General features: G+C 36.2%; 2 long non-coding RNA genes across 2 annotated transcripts in view; both read right to left on the bottom strand.

Moving 5' to 3' along the window:
* LOC140601523 (uncharacterized) overlaps positions 1–16,812 on the bottom strand; it is a 602,967-nt gene that overhangs the window by 377,248 nt on the left and 208,907 nt on the right. The gene's annotated exons all lie outside the window — the stretch shown is intronic.
* Positions 458–5,448, bottom strand: LOC140601525 (uncharacterized). The gene is made up of 4 exons (XR_012004540.1): positions 5,037–5,448; positions 4,015–4,131; positions 1,421–1,491; positions 458–666 (listed from the first exon to the last, which is right to left on the bottom strand). It is a non-coding gene; the product is annotated as an uncharacterized lncRNA (long non-coding RNA).

A 16,812-nucleotide genomic window follows, 5' to 3' on the forward strand; every position in this document is an offset into this window, starting at 1 on the left:
CTGTCTACAGTACATTTCAAAATTAAATTTTAAGTACTCTTTACAACAACTCAACTGTTGTTCAATTTATCCCACTAAAAAACTATATTCTCAAGAATATAAAGATACACGCACATATTGCTCAAAATAGTATGATTTAAAATAACTCAAAAGGTCTTTGGGGGAGGTGTAAGGAGAGGAAGTCCTAAGTTTTCTTGTTTTTTCTTATTACAATGATAAGTGATATTCTTTCACAAGTTTTTAAACTTCAAAATTTAGACTATTAAAAGAAGAAAACTAAAACAACACAACGGGAAAAAAAACACTACTAGCAATTCCACTGTTGAACAGCCATTCTATTATACCCATATGAATATCAGTATATATTTTTATACTGTATCATTTTGCAACCTACACATTTCATTTAATAATATATGATGATAATTTTTCTGACGTTAAATACTCTTCTACAACATCATTTTTATTTTTCTTTTAGTTTTTATGTATTTATTCATGAGAGACACAGAGAGAGGCAGAGACATAGGCAGAGGGAGAAGGAGGCTCTTTGCAGGAGCCGGATGCAGGGCTCCATCCTTGATTGTAGGATCACGACCTGAGCCGAAGGCAGCCACCCAACCACTGAGCCACTCACTTGTCCCAACAGGGTGATTTTGGAAGTTTTATTTACTACAGGAAAAAAATTTAAGGGCAAAAAACAAAATTAATACAAACTTACTAGGACTGCCATTCAAATTATCCTAAAAAAAAAAAAAGAGCCTTCCCAAATCGGGGAGACAATGTTATTAATAAATAAATTTTAAAAACATGTTTGAATTAATATACTGGTTGTGGCCAAATTTATAACCTACTAAAATTCTGCTTTTATGACTTCACTTATATTTATATATTATATTTATATAATAGGTTAAACCAAAGGAAATTGTCATTATTTGACATGAAATTAAAATATATTGCTGGCTCTTATATGTAATATAATAATCTATTTCTTTTTCTGAGAATAAAAGTCAATTGTTAAATATGTATAGGTGATGGCTAGTTATTCCTGCTTTTATGATATGTTTTGGGTATGATTTATAGGTTTATATGTTACTAAAACCTGGATAAAAAATATTATTTCAAACTCTAATATTGTTTATGAGAAAATATGTTCCACAGCATTATTGATTTCTTGGAACACATACCAACAAAATGGTCATTTCTAGAAGTTAAAGAAAAGGAAATGATCAAAACTGAGCCATTTTTCTCATTTGGTAAAAGTATATAAAATTTAAGAATTATAGGACAAAGAAAGGATATTGAGAATCCTTTGTCTAATGTAGCTGAGTAGAAACTTTATATTTACTGATATGACTACTATATTTCATCTAGGAGCTTTCCTCATTGTATAGGAAAAACTAATTAACAGAACTAAAATATTTACCTTAACTGAGTATTCTGTGCTCCTTTCACCAGAATTCTGAAAAAGGCAAACAAGCTTTCCCTTTTGGCCTCCTATTGATAGAAAGGCATATTTAACTGCTGTCTTCAGAACATTCTTTTATAAATATGAATGATTTAAATATATATATTCTTTATTTGAACACTACATTTATAAAAATAGAGACAGCTCCTTGAGTTTTAATTAAAAGAGATGGATGCTGAAAAGAGAATCACAAGTAATAACCCTTGGATTCTCAAAGCAGCACCATCCTAGAGTGGTAGGAGTTCTTGATTTCACCACCAGAGCTCATTGGGGCAAAAATGACCAATTTTCTATAGAGATGGAGCAGAAACACAGCTGCTATGTCCATGCTATTCCTGAGACCAAAGCCTCAGTATCACTTCTTGCTGAAATCAGAGTATACCACACTTAACAGAGTGACCAACTCATTTGATCCAGGTTTCTTCTGTATACTTCTTGGTGGTTAGTCTTCCATTACAAGGTCCGTCTCAATTTTCCCAGGCCAAAGTAGATCCTCAAGTTGGCAGAGATGTCACATCTTGTCAGTGTTCTGTTTAGTCAAACTTAGTGTGGGCTCCAGTTGTTATACCACGATTCCATAATACATGGGATTTAAAACTTAATATCAGAGGACTAACTGAAAATCTCATATCATCAATGTATCAGTTTTCTCTTCACGTGGAGAGGTGCTCACACTGTAGGAGGCATATGTGAGCCAAATCCAAAAGGGAAAACAAAGATAAAGTCTTCCATCTCACATTGGGGTACACACTCTTTGAAATTTAGTGATAGTAAATCTAGAAAGGTCCATAAAAATTAAATTATAATTTTGACTTTCTAGTTTCTGCCACTAAATGTACTTGAATTTGAGAGTTAAATTTCTATATTAAGCAAACCCTATATCCTAATGCAGATGCATCCCTGGGTCACAATTTAGCTGCCAGATTTGCAAGGTTGGATTGAGTTCCAATGTATGCTGCTTCACAGAATATGAGTCATATAGTGTTTTTAGCCTCTAGTCCTCCATGCAAGACTCAACTCTGACTGAGAATCCTGCTCCTCTTATAATAGATTCTTCTCAGGAGGATTTTTCTCTAAGATGGACTGGTAAAAGCTACTTCAGTCCCCAAGACTAGTTTTAACAAATTTGAATTTCAAAGGAAACACCCCAGACTCTCTCTTCATTTAAATTTGTGGGTAGAAATAAAAGTGTTACAATTCCTTTACTTAAAACCACATAGGATTACCCAAGCTCCACATGGAGAAGAATATGACTCCACCTAGATCTGGAATCTTCATTTGGACCATTTTACTCCCTGTGTATAGAGCACCTGCTACATATAAATGTCATGCCATTCATTTTCTTCCTCATGGTGCTGTTGTGAAAAGGTGTGAAGACAGGAGGAGTATGTCTGACTTCTAAAGGAGGAGACTGTACTAGCATTAATCTCCATTATTTCTTCTAATACAAATCTGTGTACAAAATTATTAAAATCACTCCTAAACATCCTCTTGCCCCACCCTATACCCAAAAGCCAAAAAAAGCCAACAAAATTTCCCCAAAATTATTCTATTTAATTTTAAAATAACCTATGTTAAACTGTTTTCACTACTTTGGGGGCTCATCTTAAGTGGCAATAACTCAAGCTAATGTTAGAGAAATGAGGAAATAAAGTTAGTAGAAGCATTTACAGTGTCTTCTAACAATGGACATGGTTTTGTTCTTTGTTTTAGTAATTGAGACTTAATAATTTAACCATCATTGGATTGTCCATGATAATGACAATCTGAAAACCAATTCCCACATGTATTATATCACTTTCCCAGCCTTACGGAATTCTTTAAAGAAAATAAAAAAGATACATGGAACTTTGTGCTACAATTATATATTCAGCTATTTAGGATTTTGGTTGTTAAAAGGTATCAGAAATAGAAACTTTTTCTGAAATGTATTTTTTACACTATTTTACTCATCAGTAATAATAACGATTCCTTAACACAGCCCATGGTCATAACCCAAATAACCTCCAGAAAAGCAAAGGGTTGGAAGGTCATATTGCTGCTAAACTAAAACTGTTCAACGTATCAGTTTCCTATTTAAAAATCTCAAAGAATCTTGAAAAGAATTAATAAAACATAAAGCATAGAATTTTGAAGCTATAAAGAGTCTTACATTTTTCTCTTATGAGAAAAATGTAAAAGCACTTAGTAAACTGTAAAGTACCATACAAATCTATAAAATGTGTATTGCCCTCATCTGTGTAAAGCCTCTCATTTTACAAGTAACAGAATAGAGAGATTGAGAGATATAAAAGATTCTTCAAAAGCCTTTGCAGTGCTTTTCAAAAATCATTAGAACTATCAACACCCACCCCCAGGCAAATTCCCATTAAATTTAATCCACAATTACTGGTCTAGTATCAGCAGTTTTTCTAGCCATTCTCTTTTAACTCAACAGCTGCATATGTCACTAAACTAACCCAGAGAATATAAGACTGTGTATGTAATAGGCATTTTCCAAATTCCCCACAACTGCATATTTTCTCAAAAAGGAAATGAAAGACAATACTTACCTCATACTCTATTTTTCTTAATCTGGCTCACCAAACTCTTCTAGGGCCTATTATTTTTTTTGTAACTGATAGCATTTAATGTTGGATAGATCCAACATTAACCTCTCACCCTGCAAGCTATTAAGAAAAGCTGGTTAGAGACAAAAAAGATGCAGCAAATTGTACCTTTAGAGCTAAACAAAAGATGAATTTAAGTAGTAAATGAAATTGTTGCCCTACTCCCTAGAGCAATAGCTTTCAAATGAATTTTATTCATACATTTCTTTCTTTAAAAGAAGTCTTTCCATAAAGCTACGGAACATGAACACGCAAGGAGCTTCTCTGAAATATGAGTGGGAAGTCCAGATAAGCCCTTACCAGTTAGGGACCCTGAATACAGTGGAGCCCTAGAGGTTAAAACCCAAACTCTCTAAACTAGCATTTTTGATCCAGTCTAATCTAACTTCAACCCTGAGATTTAATAAACAAAAAGTGCTCTATGATTAGGATATGACAGCAAGATATTTCAGTCTCTCTGCAAGCAAATTAGCATATTAGAAATGTACGAATGCAACTAGGTGGTAACACAGAGTGGTAGAAAGGAAATAATATTAGGGACAGAAGACTTTGTTTCTAGTTTATTCTACCTAACTTAGAGTGAGTCTCTAAATTTCTGGACTTCAGTGATTCATCTGTCAAACTTAAGAATAGTATCATACTTTTATCAGGATGCTGGACCAAATCATTTCTTAGTGTTTCTTCATACGTAAGACACATGATTCCATTCAATAAATATGTTTTCAATGATTGTTTCATGCTAAGGCACATGAGATATAATGATAAGCAAGACAGGTAAAATCCTTACATTCAAGGAGAACAAAGTCTTATGAAAAAGACATAATAACAATTAATACTTGGGGATTCGTTTGGGTTAGGATTACACATGCTAGTAACAATCTGAAGTCAGACTGCTACATGGACTAGGCCATTTTTTATATATATATATATATATATATATATATATATATATATTTTGGACTTACTTGGGAGAACTTCAATTTCCATATAGAATATTGGTCTTGGTGCTATTTTGGTCTTTGGCCCAGAGAACAACGTCTGACTCAGAAGAACCAAGATCTATGGTCTTAGATATTTAAGTGTCACAAAGCCATCCTCACTGTGGGAATGGATCGATTTAGGTAACTGGAGTTGATTGTCCTATGAGGGAATAAGGATGCTAAGCAGTCAAAGCAATATATAATTCATAGGCAGCTAATAAAGAAAACCTGTCTGGAAGAAGTGATATCTAAACTGAAAACTAAAATATGAGAAGGAAGTAGCCAAAGTAGGGTGGGGAGAAGGTGCAGTTGGGCAAGGATAAGAGCTCTCAGACCAGGCATGAGAGTAGTTTCAGCAAAACCCCGAAGTGAGAAAAGAGGGAGCATTTGGTAGGGGATGAGGTTACAGAAGAAAGCAAAGACCAGATTATTCAGATCTCTGTGTACCTTGTTAAAGACATTAAAGATATAATGCTAGGCATGGAAATATTTTAAGCAGGGACAATATTCAATTTAATTTGTATTTTTAAAATATAATGCTGCATTTAGTATAGAGAGTAGGAGTTAATAAACTTAAAAAAAAACTAACGATATATAGTTATATAGACCTTACTATGTAAAGTCACACATATTAACTCATTCATTCTCATCAACGCTATGAGATAGTTCCTATTTTTATACATTTTTATAGATGAGCATACTGAGTAACCTGCCCAAGCCCCATACCAGTGAGTGGCCATATCTGAATTTGAACAATTTGGGAGTGAGGGAGTAGAAAAGTAGAAAATAATCAGTTTTAGTCATGCTGAGTTTAAGTGATTTATGGGACATTCCAGAAAGCATTTGAATATGTTGGTTTGAAGCTCTAGAAGGAGAATTACAATATTTGAAAGTAATTAAAATCATGGTAATGGACAATACAGTACCAGGAAAAAGAATCAAGAACACCCCATTTTAGTTAAATAAAAAATTAACATAAGTATTTTGTAGAGGTTAATGAAAATAATATAGTAACAACGTTAAGCAAATAAACCTTGAGCCCATGCATAAACAGAAAATAAAAGCAAAGACTTTGAAATAAGAGTTCAACCCAGAATGGCTTGAGCATAAGACCTTAGGCAGTATGCCCATATGTCCATGGAATCAGATCTAATGTCCATCCTCTATGCAATAATTGGAGAGGACACAGAGAACTAAAAGTCATCACCAAGCTAATAAGAGAAATTGCAAGTTTATATCAAGTCCCAATACATCAGCACTACTGCACATAAATGATAGCTTAAGTTCATAATGTACGATTTTAACTTACAACTAATGCATTTGGTCATTCCCAACTAATTGTGTTTCCACCTCCCTGAAGTTCTAATTAAAGAAATTCTGGTATTTTGATAGGGAGACCATAGCAGACAAGATTTTCGTCCCCAGAGGGAAGAAATACAAATTAGCAGCACCCTTTACTGAATATTATTTATTGCTTCTATAATGTCCATTTTTACTTGTGTATTCTATACACTAGTTAGCACCATCCTGTGAACCGAATAAGTTTTCAATAATTGCTTAGTTACAGCAGAAGAACAGCTAGTAAGTGCTGCTGTGGATTTAGCCATTCAGAATGCTAAGCATTTACAGTCTCAATTTGCAAATACTGAACACTGTCAGCACAAAATGATAAAAAGGTGGTAAGCAAAAAGAGTCAAACTAATCAGCATATATCTGCCTTCCTTTTTTCATATTTTTTGTACCTGTAAAGTTGACCAGAGTTCTCTCTCCCCTCCCCAGAAAATGTCATTGTAAACCAAGGTTAAATAAGGAATTGAAAAAGTATTGTATGAAGAGAACATAAAAGGAAAGGAAACCTGGCTTTCCTATCTTTTCCACAACTCCTGCTGCACTTTGTCTCCTTGGGGCCCCAGCTATCAAATGAATTGATCCCTGACATTTTTGAACACAGGCGCTGCATGTCTGACACATGTATATAGAAGATGGTAGCTTCTACTGCCCACATATCAGCAGAGCAGAGGAAGGCAAATAGCATTCATTGGGTTCATCCTCTGTGTCCTTTCACTTATAGTATCTCAGGTGACCTTCCAATTAGTCCATTAATCAACACATCTTTGCAGAGAGTCATATGGCAGACACTCTGTACTAGGGATGCTGTGGTGAATAAGAATACATGCTCCTTTTGATAATGATCTGAGTTTTTCCTAGCTTGTAGGTGTGAGATTGAGAATTAGCCAAATGTTTGGCTCTTAAACCTCTCACTTTTTAGGATAATCACCTTTCCTCCTAGGCATTTTTACTCACTCTGGGTTACACAGCCACAAAATGTCTATGTCCCTAAATAGGGGTTAAGAATTAAAGACAGAAATAGTAATAATAGCATAGTTCTTGTTTATGCTTTAAGAATCTTGTCACAAGAAAGTAGAATAATTAAAACGAGCCCTTTGTTGGTTGCCATGGTGCAAAGAGCAACAAATGGGCAAGGAGTTTTCCAAGATATCTGTAGTAGAGAAACTAGGAGTTAAAACAGAAGGCATGCCTCCTCTAAGCTCAGTAGTGGACCTGGTGATACCAAAGCATGAATAGAGATCCATGACTTATTTCTCTAAGTCTGCTGCACACTCCATAAGCCCAAAAAAGTATCTAATGTTAATTTAGGAATATGACAAAATTCTCCTTCCATTCGTCTATTTTTCTTTTGTTCACAAAGGAGTAAGTCAGCAAGGAGTTGCCACAAAGTGCTGTGCCAGGTCAGTTCACCCCTTGATAAAAATTAATATGATACAATCACAGCCCAGGTGACTAAAACTAGAGGATTGCCAAGTATAATTTGCTGAGTCACTGCTTTAGAAAATCAATGTACTTCTTTGAGAACAAATCTCTAGTGATCTTTGAATTTGAGTAAAAAGTATGGGAGGCTTTGGTGAAGCATTGTGGAACTCCATAATAGACAGGCCTCCATCCCTGGTTGTTAAGTCAGGATCCTCATCCTGATGGCTCTTCCTTCCATCAACTCATTTCAGCCTTCTAACCAGGCTTATGTGAGAATTCCTTTTTGTGCTGAATATTAACACAATCAACTTAAGGGAGCAGATGAGAACCTGCTCCCTCGTTACTTGCACATCCTTTCATTTATTACATAACATTAAAATCATGCAAAATATTTACTAATTTGCCAACCACAATTTTTATCATCACTATAAAGTCCTTAAAGTAAAGCACTACCTGCTAACAAAGATAATCCTTATTTCAAAGATATGTATTCCCTGAGTTGCAAGATGGCACAATGGGAATTATTCTATCACTTATCAGATTAGGGCTTCTCCTTTGGTGAAGACCAACCACCAAGAGTATTACACTCTAACACTGCTCAACTTAAATAAAGTCCTCTCAACCATGAGCTTTGGAGAGAAAAAGTGATAGGGCAGAAAAGAGTAGTCTAGGAATGGCTTCCTCGGCCCCAAAATGCTCCATCATGAAAAGCAGCAATTTCACTTAAGCATTGTCCCATTTCAAAATGCAGATCAGATTAATGGCTTGGGCTACACGGAACCAGGGACAAGGCTGTACCCACAGAAAGGAGATGAGCCTTCTCCAAGGTGCTGAATTCAAGCAGTGGAAGAAAAACCTTGCCCCTGGGATACTATATTCTTATGTTGATGGACATGCCAGAAGGAAGGTTTTCAGCTTCTGGATTGGTGTCTGAACACAAAGCAAGCTAGAAAAATTCCTAAAGAGCTGTGCCACCGGAAGAACCTCCTCAAGGAACTGGCCCCTGCATCCTTTATCTCTTCTTGGATTCAGGAAAATTAACAAGTGACAATCCAGCCACAAACCACCAAGGCAAAAGTTTGATTATTCTGAGTTGGTTCAAATTCCACCTACAAAGAATCTATTGTCCTATTAAGGACATTCTGAACTAGGGCTATAACTTACAGCCCCTTTCAGTTATCAACTAAAATTCCTTCAGTAAACTGTCTACCCCACAGATAACTGAGTTAAAAATTGCATCAGAATGTCTTGAAAGTTACTTTAATACAAGACCCATTAAATGGAATAAAGATTCACGCCTGGATTGTCCTTTAATAAAGTTTCATTATTTCTTCATATTTATGGGGACCACGGTTACAGAGAGGGCTGACAGCTCTGGAGTTTTAACAAACTACTGCTCAATTCCTGAGGAAAATGAGGACCTCAGAGTCCTTTCTTCAGTCTCAGAGTGAATTATGAATTGGCTGACCTACACTAGTACAGCCTTCAACCAAAAAAAAAAAAAAAATTAAAAAGGTAGGAGAACTCGGGAATAAATCAGCTGTCCCCTGAGGACACAAGACAGAGATGAAAACTCGCTGACTTCTTTGAGTTCTCCCAGAGTGACAACTAGGACAAGGAAGCTAAAAAGAACAAAGACTGTATGAGGTAATAAAAATGTCTGCTCTGAATTTTAGGCTGTCACCCCACAAAGCAAATCTGAGATTTGAGAATAATCTGGTTTGATTTTTGTTATCTCAAAGGTTCTAAATTGCCAGGCAAGCCCTATAGAGCAATTGTTTTCAACCAGTGGTGTGAAGCAGAGTCACCTTTAGATCTTTTTTTTTTAATCTATTTTCTGCCCTTGTATTGCTGAGAGATAAGTGGGTTTAAAGTGGAACCAGGGTAATTTTTCAGAGCCCCTTAAAAGATTTGGAGGCACTCCATTGATTAAGAACCATTGTTAAGGAGACTAATCAATTTCCAGGAGGATAGTGTTTCTCAAACTTTAATGTGCCTGTGAATCATCCCGTTATCACCTTCCAATCCCAGGATCATATTAAAATGCAGATTCTGACTCAGTAGGTCTGAGATGGGACTGAATTTCTACATTTCTAGCAAGCTCCCTAATTATGTCCATGCTGCCAGTAAGGGAATGCCACTCTGAGGCAAATCGGTAAGCTTTATACATCAGCTTACTTCAGAAGGCTGCCCTCAGGTATATAGGCATGGGGTAGAGGCTAGGAGCCTGGTGCTGATTCATGTGTGGTTTGTGGATCAGCCACCAGAAAATCACTTGAGGTACTTATTAAAATTAGGATTCTAGGGCCTCACCCCAAGATCCCCAGTCAGAGCAAATCAAACAAACTTCCTGAGTAATGCTTTTGTATACACTAAAATTTAAGAACCATTAAAAGTCAGAGATTATCAACAATGGATAATTAAAAGAATTATGAGTCCTAGAATCATTCAATGATGAATTATATATTTAAACTCATTATTAATTTAACACATTTCAGCCTTTTCTAGTTATAACTGTGAGACTGAAAACAATACATACAGCCATCTTGATACTTAACTTTTATATATATATATATATATACAAAGAATGAACAAAAATTCAAATATCATTAAGATCGCTTATCTCTACATTGACTATTCTCTCAGCCAGGAGACTATCTCCACAGCTGTTAGGCTTTAGGATCACTTACCAGCTACCCTAGTCTATCTATTTTTCCAACTGTTTTTCCTTTACCATCACCTGCTCACATTCACCTTCTTTCTCTCACCTGCCTACTCCATATATTCTCTATCTCTGCCAGAGAAAAATCGCTTTTAATTTTACCCAGCAAATATTGCTCTATGGCTCATACTCTGAACTCCAAATCCCTAAATGTCATTTTTGACAGTGGAATTTGAATTCAAAAAATGTAACAACCAAAATGCTTTTCTTCTCCAAAGTACTGATCAGAAGTAAATGCCATTCTCTTGCATATGAGAAAAATAGAAAAAAAAAATCTACATCTACAAGAAGTTGAGTAGATACCAAATTTTAAATTAAGGCTGTACATGGAAGCTACACTTATAGTGAACATGGCATAATGTATAAGCTTGTTGAATCACTCTGTTGTATACCTGAAATCAATGTTACATTGTGTGTCAACTATATTCAAATAAAAACAATTAAAACTGTACCTAGGCATTACAAAATGGGGACCTGGAAATTACATATTTAATCCAATATTCAGGCCTTAAAATATTTTCTTCCCCCATACACAAGCTGGAATTTTTAGAGTCAAATTTACATGAAATGTCATTCTTTTAAATGTATTAAATTAAATATATAACTGCATATAATACATTATGCAAAATGTTCTGTACATCTTTAGAGTACTTTTCATGTAACTAACTATTCCAGATTTGACAAATATCTCCTAACAGATGATTTCTCACAATTTAATTTGGAAAATGCTTGATGGAACTATACCATCCTCACCCATTTGTTCTTCCCTTTCACAGCCATACTTCCTGTGTTTATATCTTTTGTTGATAACAACATCAGAGACTGCTATGACAAATGAGCAAGGGTCAGAAAGGAATGGACCCATAATACCAGAAAAAGTGGCATGATTACTATTTGAGGTTCCCAAGATTGCTAAAACAAATTACCATAACCTTGGTAGCTTAAAACAACATATTTATTGTCTTACATTTCTTGGGGTGAGGAGTCCAAGATGTGTCTTACAAACTAAAATCAAAGAGTTGGCAGAGCTATGTTTCTTCTGGAATAAATTAAATTAAAATAGAAAGTAAATAATAAAACACACTTTGCATATCTTAGTCTTTAAAAAGGAAGCCTCTAGATGCAAAAGAAGGTTTGGAAGATGTAGTCCCAACTCAAGCATTCATGGTTTCATTGGGAAATATTTCATGGGGATTGATACCAATACAACATAATTCTTAGAAAGTGCCGCTCATCCTTTAATATTTTGACATGAGCACAGAAATCTTCCCCCTTAATGTCCCTTAGCACAGCTAGGTCAAACTTGGAACATTAAAGTTGATTTTACTAAATATTTAAGGGTTTAAAATATATTAAAAATATATAGCATCTAAATGTCTATATAATCTGGTTTTGATAATCTGATTTGATCTCTAAAGTTTATATCACAGGTCTGATTTTTCCCCCTCCTAGATCCTGGTGAATATGCAGTAGCCAGAATCATCATGGCAGCCATCACTCAAGGGCTCACACTGGGACATTAACTTTTCTTAAAGTATGGACCCCACACAATGGGGTCACTGTTGCCAAACTCCTTATCAAAGATCCTCTTTCCTCTTTTCCTTTTTAAGTTCCCTGCTTAAAGCTATGCCTTCACAAAAGACAGACACCTGGAACTATCATTCTCAGCTTTCCTACCTTCTAGCTCCATGGCTTCTTCATCAATACCATGTACACACTCATACATGAGCTTCCCACCTCCATCAATGTGTTAGTCTTACAAACTGACATCAAGGTCAAGGGCTTAGTCTTGGAGAGGTTTGGCTAGGAGACAATAATCAAGATTTCAATACAAAATAAATGATAAGTGTTTAGAGCAGCATCTATAGAGAATGAGCACATATTCAATATTTTTTCTCCAGAGTCCTTCTTCCCTTTCCTCATGTTTCCTTAGAGAAGGTACAAATGTTTCTAAATAACTAAAATGCTATATGTAATAAAATTTCTCTCCCTCTCTCTCTTTCTCTCTCTCATTCTCTCTCTCTCTCTCACCACTTTTATAATCAGTGGAGATGGATTGGACCTGGGGCAACATATCTCTACCTTGGCTGTATATTGGAATCACATAGAGAGCTTAAAACAATATCCTACTCTCCAAGGTTCTGATATAATTGGTCAGGTTGCTTCCCAAATCACTCTAATCTTCAGCCAAGGCTGAAAAGAGCTACTAACCTAGAACAGGATTCCTCTAACTTTACATATCACTATTTGGACTGGATAATAATTTGTTGTGAAGGCTTATTTGTATGCATTGTAGGATGTTTAGCAGCAGCCCTTACCTCTGCTCAATAGATGCCAGTAGCATCTCTCTACTCCAAGCTTTGACCATCAAAAATGTCTCCAAATATTGCCAAATGTCCCCTGGGAGGCAAAATTTCCTCCAGCTGAGAACCACTATACTAGAATACAGAAAACTGCTGCTCAGTATGATTCAAACTCTTCAGTCTTGATTTGTAAGTTGCTAGCAGTAAGCATCTGGTAGGGAGTAAGAGTGCTGCCTAAATTTGAATCCGTTCTACAACCTATCAGTTGTGTGACCTGAGGCAAGTTGCTTAACATCTCCATGCCAGTTGTGAAATCAAGCTAGCAAATACACATATCTTGAATGTTACTGTGGGATGAGCTAATACCAGTAATGCTCTTAAAGAATATCTATCATGTAGTAAGTGCTCAACGAATGTTAGCTTCTACTGTTGCTGTTAATTATTGCTTGCAACATTCTAAATCCATGAAGAAAATGAATAATGTGAGATTCTCACTCTAGTTTCTGTCAGTGACTTGGGTAGTGCAAGGCAAGTCAGAGTTCAGGAAGGTAACCTAATATCAAGTTTGCTTTGTCTGATAGCCCAGATAATGGCAGTTTTTGACCGAGTACATGGCTGATCAATAAAATATATCAGTCCCTATTTGGCTATCAGCTCCTCAAATCCAGAGGAAAGGCAATGATTCTCCTAACCCCATTTACTACATATATGTACATATACACATATATATATATACACAAAGTCTCCAACATATATTCCTTTCTTTGACTTATTAACATCGTCAATTCATTCATCCACTCAACCAACATTTATTGACTACCCATTAACTGTTATGAATATGGTACATATGCAGCTCCAATACAATCTAATCTCATGCCCTTTCTGTCCATGGAAATTGGAATATAGGATTTAATTTTAAAAAAAAAAACTAAGAGTCACCTAGGCACAGTAGTTAAATTTCCATTGCCTCACACACAATAATGACTATTATTGATCATATGCATATAAACCTCCATTTTCCCAGACTTCTGAGTTTTAAAATCTAAAATATACTTATGCTCACATTCTAAAAGAATAACTTTAATACACAGTTATTTGACTACAAAAAATCTTATCCTTTATAATAGCAATCCTGATTGAGATTTAAATTAAAGATTATAAAGGAAAACTCCTCCTGGGTTTTTTCTTAATTAAAAACACACTTCACTTCTGGTCATCAAATGTATGTGGAGTTTTCCCACACCAAGCAATTCTGATTCTCCAGATATAAGCTGAGTTTCACAATTTAACTCGACTCTGACACTAACTACTTAAAGATAATGTCAGATCCCACAGGTTAAGAGTTCAATCCCACAAGACTGCTCCCTCAACTCCAGACACCAATCACAACTCCAGACTATCACCTGTGCTTCTTGCTGACAGGCTATAAATGAGGATTCCTATCAGGCCATCCTGGATTTGATCATTTGCTAAGATGGCTCACAGAATGGAGCTCCATTCTCTTTCAGGGTGCGTGACCCTCATTTCCAACATGTGTTTACCAACCAACCCAGAAGCTATTCAAATCCCATCCTCTTGGATTACTATGGAAGCATCATTACATAGGCATGATTGACTAAATCAGTGGCAATTGATTCAACCTCAACAACCATAACAATAAATATCCATGGGAAATAATAATCAATGGAAAAATAAAACACTTAAACAACTGCATATAAGTAGTGAAGATAAATAACATGGTTCTAAAAATCAAATATCCTTGTATTATTCTGGAAGAAAGTAAAAATATTGGTTTACTTTAGACTTTTATAAATATGCACAGGAGCACCTGGGTGGCTTAGTAAGGTAAGCATCTTACTCTTGATTTTGGCTCATGTCATGATCTCAGGGTCCTAGGATTGAGCCATGGGTTGGGCTCTACACTCAGTGGGGAGTCTGTTTCTCCCTCTGCTCTTCCCCCTGCTTCTGTGCTCACTTGCTCGCTCTCTGTCTCTCTCTCTCATATAAAGAAATAAAATCTTTATAAAAAATCCATACTAAGGAGCACCTGGGTGGCTCAGGCAGTTAAGCATCTGCCTTCTGCTCAGGTCATGATCCCAGGGTCCTGGGTCCTGTGGGGCTCCCTGCTCAGTTGGAAGTCTGCTTCTCCCCCTCCCTCTGACCCCTCTCCCCTGCTTGTGCATGATCTCGCTCTTTCTGTCTCAAAAATAAATAAAATATTTAAACTAGATAGATAAACTACACGTGCTAAAACAGCAAGGGTAATCATTTAATGAATGATATGGAGCATATACTTCCAAACAAATAGAGGGAAGAAACTAGTGGGAAACAATATAAGAAGCCCCAATCAATGAAGTAATGATGAGAAAGGAAAGGTGAAAAAAGAACTAGAATGTATCATATGTAAGGAAGAGTTTGATTTAAATCAAAGGGAACTTGTGATCAAAAATCTATCTTTAAACTAAAATCAAAGATTTTTAGAAAATTTTAGATTTTTTTTCAAGGAAATTATAAAAAGAAAAAAATTATACAGAAAACATTACTTACGATGAACAGCTTTTTGATCCCCACCTCCAGAATCTCTGAAGAGCGGAAAGTGGGCAGAGAAAGAGGGAGAGGAAGCCATGAAGCTGCACATTTAAAGACACCCTAGGTGATTTGAGGCTGATGATCTAAAGTGCTGATTAGTAGCATAAGCATCACTTGGAGCTTGTTAAAAATGCAGGCTCTCAGGATCCATCTCAGACCTTCGGAGTCTGAATCTACACTTTATCAAGATTCTCAGATGATTCATACCCATACTGAAGGTTGAGAAACACTGCGTTAAGCACCTCTCAGGGAGTTCCTGCTGTAATTTAGATATGAACTAGAAAGAGTTTTTAAGGTATGAGGACTTTTAAAAGTTAATTTCTTTGTAGAATAAATATTCTTAAGCAGACATTTTTATACATTTTAAAACAGAATTTAAATCATTTTGTTTAACTATAAATGACATGGAGTCAGTGCTCTGATTATTATTAGATTGTGACTTAGGAGCTTATAACAGTTACAGGCTTGGCTGTAAGTAATGGAGACTTGGAAAATATAAGATTAAACAAGGCAGAAGTTTATTTCTTTCTCAAGTAAAAGCTGTCCACAGATGGGCAGAACAGTGTTGGGAATGTGGCTTCACACTGCCATCGAGGACCCTGGCTCTTATCTTTCTGCCTCAACTGGATGATACCTGTATCTCCAGGGATCAGCTCTCAATCCCAGCCAGTAGCTAGAAGAAAAGGACAAAGGGACATCTCCTCTCTTTTGAAGTGTATTTCTGGAAAATTCGTACAATACTTTTGCTTACATCTTGGCAGCCAGATCTTAGGCATATGCCTGTAATCTATTAACAAGGAATGATGGAAAATGTACACTTCTAGCTAGACATACTGCCAGTCCCAACATACCTGAGTTTTGTTAATAAGGGAATAAGGAGAGAATGGATGTTGGGGTGGGGAGCTCGCAGTCTCTGCTACAGACCTGCTGAGGAGTCCAAGCATGGCTAGAGGCAGCCCTCAATTTAAAATGCCTGACTTGGGATCCCTGGGTGGTGCAGCGCTTTAGCGCCTGCCTTTGGCCCATGGCACGATCCTGGAGACCCAGGATCGAATCCCACGTCGGGCTTCCGGTGCATGGAGCCTGCTTCCCCCTCTGCCTCTCTCTCTCTCTGTGCTATCATAAAAAAAATAAACATTTAAAATGCCTGACTTATAAAACAACATGTATATTTACAAGGGACCTGCTCTATTCTTTGAGAATACATTGTGTAATTTAATGCTTTGAAGAAATCTGTGAAGTGCAACATGAAAAAAATGAGAAAATGTGTAATGGCTTTACCCTAGTGAAGGCCACTGAGTGACTCAGCTTCAGGGGTTTCTTCCACCTAGTATCACTTTCCGAAAATACAAAGAACACCACTGGCGTGCTTTGC

This window comes from Canis lupus, chromosome 12, assembly GCF_048164855.1.
Source record: "Canis lupus baileyi chromosome 12, mCanLup2.hap1, whole genome shotgun sequence".
Lineage (NCBI taxonomy): Eukaryota > Metazoa > Chordata > Mammalia > Carnivora > Canidae > Canis > Canis lupus.